This window comes from Salvelinus namaycush, chromosome 8, assembly GCF_016432855.1.
Source record: "Salvelinus namaycush isolate Seneca chromosome 8, SaNama_1.0, whole genome shotgun sequence".
NCBI lineage: Eukaryota > Metazoa > Chordata > Actinopteri > Salmoniformes > Salmonidae > Salvelinus > Salvelinus namaycush.
The window spans coordinates 26,960,911-26,967,189 of NC_052314.1; the positions used below are offsets into that span (position 1 = coordinate 26,960,911).

Here is a 6,279-nt window from a genome sequence, read left to right on the forward strand (position 1 = left end):
ATTGGTGAAGTCAGAATGGGCATGCGCACTCCACTGTCATGTGACAGATTCGGTGGCGTTGGAATTAGGAATTAGAATACTACACTGAACAAAAATATAAACGCAACATGTAAAGTGTTTGTCCCATGTTTCATGAGCTGAAATAAAAGATCCCAGAAATGTTCCATACGCACATAAATCTTAACTCAAAAACACACTTGTTTACATCTCTGTCAGTGAGCATTTCTCCTTTGCCAAAATAATCCATCCACTTGACATGTGTGGCATTTCAAGAAATGTATTACACAGCATGATCATTGCACAGGTGCACCATGTGCTGTAGACAGTAAAAGGCCACTCTAAAATGTGCAGTTTTGTCACACAACACAATGCCACAGATGTCTCAAGTTGAGAGAGCATGCAATTGGCATGCTGACTGCAGGAATGTTAACCAGGGCTGTTGCAAGATAACTGAATGTTAATTTCTCTACCATAAGCCGCCTCCAACGTTGTTTTAGAGAATTTCACAGTACGTCTATCAGGCCTCACAACCACAGACCACGTGTAACCACGCCAGACCAAGACTTCCACATCTGGCTTCTTCACCTACGGGATCATCTGAGACCAGTCATCCTGACAGCAGATGAAACTGAATTTGCACAACCAAAGAATTTCTGTACCCACTGTCAGAAACCATCTAAGGAAAGCTCATCTGCATGCTCATCGCTCTCACCAGGGTCTTGACCTGACTGCAGTTCAGCGTCATAACCAACGTCATAACCAACTTCAGTGGGCAAATGCTCACCTTCAATGGCCACTGCATGCTGGAAAAGTGTGCTCTTCATGGATGAATCCCGGTTTCAACTGTACCGGATAGATGGCAGACAGCGTGTATGGCATCTTGTGGGCGAGTGGTTTGCTGATGTCAACGTTGTGAACAGAGTGCCCCATGGTGGTGATGGGGTTATGGTATGCGCAGGCACAAGCTATGGACAACAAACACAATTGCATTTTATCGATTGCAATTTGAATGCACAGAGCTACTGTGACGAGATCCTGAGGCCCATTGTTGTGCCATTCATCCGCCACCATCACTTCATCTTTCAGCATGATAATGCACAGCCCCATGTCGCAAGGATCTGTACACAATTCCTGGAAGCTGAAAATGCCCCAGTTCTTCCATGGCCTGCATACTCACCCGACATGTCATCCATTGAGCATGTTTGGGATGCTCTGGATCGACGTGTACGACAGTGTGTTCGAGTTCCCGCTATATCCAGCAACTTTGCACAGCCATTGAAGATGAATGGGACCACATTCCACTGGCCACAATCAACAGCCTGATCAACTCTATGCAAAGGAGATGTGTCTGCATGAGGCAAATGGTGGTCACACCAGATACTGACTGGTTTTCTGATCCACGCCCCTACTTTTTTTTTAAAGGTATCTGTGATCAGCAGATGCATTTCTGTATTCCCAGTCATGTGAAATCCATAGATTAGGACCTAATGAATTTATTTCAATTGACTGATTTCCATATATGAACTTCAACTCACTAAAATCTTTGAAAATGTTGCATGTTGCATTTATATTTTTGTTCCGTGTAGCTAATAATTTAATAGGATCTCTATGGCGTTGCCAAAGATGGGTGTTTTTGAAAACTCTGGTGTTGCTTTGATATAAATATTTTTCTGTTGTAGATAATTCATCAGGTTCTTATGGATTTTTAGAAATGAACTACACTGCATCGGACATTGTTATTTATTTCAATAAATCTTAGTTTCTAAGTTTGTGCTTTTTATTGGCAAAGAGTGTGCTGGACTGACTTACATTTGATGCGGCAGGTAGCCTAGCGTTGGGCCAGTAACCGAAAGGTTGCTAGATCGAATCCCTGAGCTGACAAGGTAAAAATCTGTCGTTCTGCCCCAGAACAAGGCAGTTAACCCGCTGTTCCTAGGCTGTCATTGTAAATAAGAAATTGTTCTTAACTGACTTGCCTAGTTAAATGAAGGTTAAAATAAAACATGTCGTTTCTAGTGTGGGTCAGTAGGCAACGGTCCTCCCCAACTATTCAACTATTTGTGCAGGTGAGGTGATGGGCATTTTCATTTTACTGTATCATCATGTACTACTAGTCTAGTTTGGTGAGACATCTTAAGTTATTAATTCTCAGCAACTCTGTATCACATTGGAACGTACAGTATATCTGTTTTATAATAAATAAATACTAAATAAATAAATAAGAAGATTTATAACCAATGTTGTATAGCCTGAGGCCTAAATTCTCAAATATAAGCTTTGCTTTTTGAGAATTAAAGAACATTGACACAGATATTACTATTAATTTATTTCTTATTCATTCTTATATGCAATTGGTATACTTCTTTCTTACTCATACAGCATTTAATTTGTATAATTTGGTGTAAATGATTGCCGTTAGAAGTGGGTGCCGTTTATAATCCCCAACAGACAAACCCCCATACTTCTTTTCAATGTAAAAAGAGGATTTCAAACTTCCTTGTTTGCTACACTGCACGTTCTGTCTAGCCTTGCTTTCACAAAAGCATCATATTTTTGTAATAATCATTTTCATTTATTTCATGCGGCACAATTTCATCCTGGACTGTATTTTTATCCAGGAAACAGGATAGAGTGGTTGAGTGAATGTAGTTTGTACTCTATAGAGGAGGGTCATTGTGTCAGTAATGTTATAGAACGTTAGCGATCCAGCCTTGTGATCCAAGTAGAGCCCTATTTTCTTAGAGGGACAAAAAGGTAGTTGTTTAGTCTGTTTAACACAGCGACCAAACACATCCAAACTCCAGGTCTGTTCATGAAAGTTTAAAATCCAATCAAAATGATCATGACTAGGACACTTCTTTCTGTTTATCCCTTTATATGCAACACCCATAATAACCTGTCCTCCACTCCATTCAACTTCCCAGTAACAGCGGCCTGACAGAGCCTCTACACAGTACTACAGCATTGTTTACAAATCTCTCTGGGTGGTCAGGATAAGGCAGCGCCACATCCTTCCATACAGCCTCTTTGTTGTCTTTGGAGAGAAGGAGGTTTTTATGTGCGGTGTTTAGGTCCAATGTGAGCTGACAGGCATCTGATGGTAAGAAATCAGATATGATGAACCCGTACAAAAATTATTGATCTGTCTGCCTGTCTGTCTGTTGTTTGTCTTCCATACTTACATTTCAAAAACTCCTCCCTTGTTGTTGGTACTTTACTCTCCACAACCTTTTCTTTTACTTGGGGTAGAGCTAGAGGGATACAGAAATAATGAACTAAAGACAGTAAGTTATGTTGCATTAGTCTCAAGATAAACTGTGATTGTGCTGATGTAATTGTGTGGTGAAAATTGGCTCATGTGGACTGGGCTTTGATGTCTGCAGTATATGAACATCCTGTACTGTGGAAATGGATATATAGTCCTAGTGAGTATAACAATGTAATTTAGCCATTCTATACAGATTCAGGTATGTATACAGAAGTCTGTTAATTTGTTTTTTTTTAATTAGGTTTACTCAATTAAATGAAGGAAAGCTATTGATTGGTCAGTGGAGATGGTTTGAGTGTAACAAGGGATTTGACAAGTTTGGTTTGTTTGTTGCAAACCTTTTTTAGAGATTTTTACGAAGGTCCCTTTGCAGATGTCCTCCAATCGCTGTTTCTGCTCAGCCACAGAGTTCTTCACGTCTTCAAAAGACACTTGTTGGCTGACATTGATGCTGCATGAGTCTCCGCATCCAGGGAGGGCTAGGATTGATTGACAGCTCTATAGACACAGACAGGCAATCTTAATATACAAGTTGGATCCTGACAAATTCAAAGTGAAACAAAGTACCAGAGGAATTCTGTGTGAATTTGGCAAAAAAAAAACATTTTAATGAAGAGTCATTGTATCCAGGAGTCTTGATAGTGCCAATATTACCTGGAGGAAAATAATAGAATCTTTTGTTTTTGACAACTGCCCAAGCTCACCATCTCTCCTCCTCAACTCTGCAATCTCCTTTTGCAACTGGTCAACCTGCTCCTCAGCCTGGCCCACAGCAGCAATCTCCTGTGATCTGATCAGTCTTTTCACATCAGAGTGCCACTTCTCAACAGAGCGGATCATTTCATCAAAGACCTTGTCACTATCTTCAACAGCTACCTTTGCTGAGTACTGTAGGGAGGCACACACAAATAGAGAGTGGGTGAGAGAGCAGCAGTCTTCTCATACAGACCTCTCATACAGCTCTGAACACTGAACTTATCAGATGATTGGTTGGAGAAGAGTTTCAGTTGTCAGAAGTTGAAGTTCTCTCATCAATACTCACTGTGAGAGACTCCATGGCCTGCTTCAACCGCAATAGCTCCTTCTCTTTCCTCTTGATTACTTGCTTGAATTTCTTGTGAGCATCCTTCAGTTCTTTCTGTAGATCCAAAACTCTTATGAGTAAAAATTATATGCGATTTCATTGGAATGGTGCTTTAAACCTTGGGAGGTTAGGGCGGTGTTTTGTTTACTCTCTAGCTACTGTTTATTTGCTATGTGGACTTCAGACTAAGTCCTATCTTTTTTATCAGTGTGGATACTGAAGCATAGGCTACAGTTTCAAATGTTTAATTCAGGACTTAAAAAAAAAAGTCATACAAAACATGTAGAAGCAGTCTCAGAGAGCTTTCCTGTTTTTCTGTGCTTTCAGCAGTTTCATGGCCTTTGTGTACAACCATCAAACACTCATAACAGATACAAAGTTGATCCGTACGGCAGTAAACCTCCAGCAGTTTTTCATGCTGGGAGCAGATCTTCTCCTGAAGCTGTATGGAGGCTTCCTCAAGCCTGTCTTTTTCCTGGGTTTAGCTTGTCATGAAGCTTGAGGTGTGTTTCACAGTACGAGGCCAGGCACAGAAGACAAGACTTGATGGCTTTCTGCTTTCTCCCAGTACAGACATCACACACAATATCCCCTGGTTCAGCATAACTAGGAAGAGAAGGGTCAGCTTGGAGTTCTTCAGTCTTCTTCAGTCTTTCCACTACCTCTGCAAGCATGGTATTTTTGTTCAGAGCAGGCCTTGTGGTGAATATCTGTCTACACTGAGGACAGCTGTAGACACGTGTCTGGTCATTTAGACTCCAGTAGTCCCTTAATACAGCCCATGCAGTAACTGTGTCCACAAGGAATGGTCACAGGCTCGTTCAGTAGATCCAGACAAATTGAACAAGTGAATTGTTCTTCACCAAATAATGAACAAGCCTCAGCCATTTTAGAGATTGTGGCCGAGACTAATGTTTATCTTGGGTGTCAGGGCTGGTTCGGGTATAGTGCAACGATCTGAATTCCTATTCGTTCTGAAAAATGACATGTCCTGTTTTGTCTGCACAGCTGAGTGGTGTGGTACAGTAGGTGGCAGCCAGTGGTGTAAAGCACTTAAGAAAAACTACTTTAAAGTACTACTAAGTTGTTTTTTGGTGTATCTGTACCCTATTTATATTTTTGACAACTTTTACTCCACCACATTCCTAAAGAAAATATGTACTTTGACTCCTATACATTTTCCCTGACACCTAAAAGAACTAGTTGCATTTTGAATGCTCAGGCAGGACAGCAATATGGTCCAATTCATGTACCTATTAATATAACACGTCATCGCTACTGCCTCTGATCTGGCAGACTCACTAAAGTCTGAGTGTTGGAGCATGCCCCTGTCTTTCCAGAAAAAAAATAAAACCATACCATCTGGTTTGCTTAATAGGAATTTTATGTATAAAATGTCATTTCTACTTTTACTCAAGTATTACAATCGAGTACTTTTGTTTGCGAACCGTCATAGTACCATAAAAGAAGAAGCAATTTTTATCAAGTTCTCCATCTGGGGCTTGAATGTGTACTAGTCGGCTATGCTCAACGATAAGTTATAGATTTTCTCTTAGCGCTAGAATTCAACAAAATATATATACTGCTCTCTGACTGCTCACAGCTACCAAGAATGCTGTTCTGAATTGGTTTGTTTAATAATAGGGTCAACTTCAACAACGAAAGGTCCACAGAAACTGGAGCTGCAACAACTTCAATGACCAGTTCATTTTAAAACGGAAATAGTCATCCCTGAACTACTAGGTACAATTTTGTGTGATTTTTTTGAAGTGTATGTTTCTATTTCTTTTGTTTCTTTAAAGTTTAGCAAAGTACACAGTGATACTGTATGCTTTCTTGTATTCAGAATAGACCTGTATCAGAACGACTGGTGAGTTACACCATCTGCCTTTCCTCCAACCTGACTCTTAAATAGACCCTCATCCGC

At 40.4% G+C, this 6,279-nt stretch overlaps 1 long non-coding RNA gene and 1 pseudogene across 1 annotated transcript; both read right to left on the reverse strand.

The window, feature by feature from the left end:
* Positions 1 to 2,350: 2,350 nt before the first annotated feature.
* LOC120051857 lies at positions 2,351 to 4,503 on the reverse strand. Its single transcript, XR_005477329.1, has 5 exons — positions 4,311 to 4,503; positions 3,973 to 4,156; positions 3,607 to 3,766; positions 3,183 to 3,251; positions 2,351 to 3,094 (listed from the first exon to the last, which is right to left on the reverse strand). It is a non-coding gene; the product is annotated as an uncharacterized LOC120051857 (long non-coding RNA).
* A 105-nt stretch (positions 4,504 to 4,608) lies between these two features.
* LOC120052087 lies at positions 4,609 to 5,240 on the reverse strand (annotated as a pseudogene).
* Between the last annotated feature and the right edge of the window lie 1,039 nt (positions 5,241 to 6,279).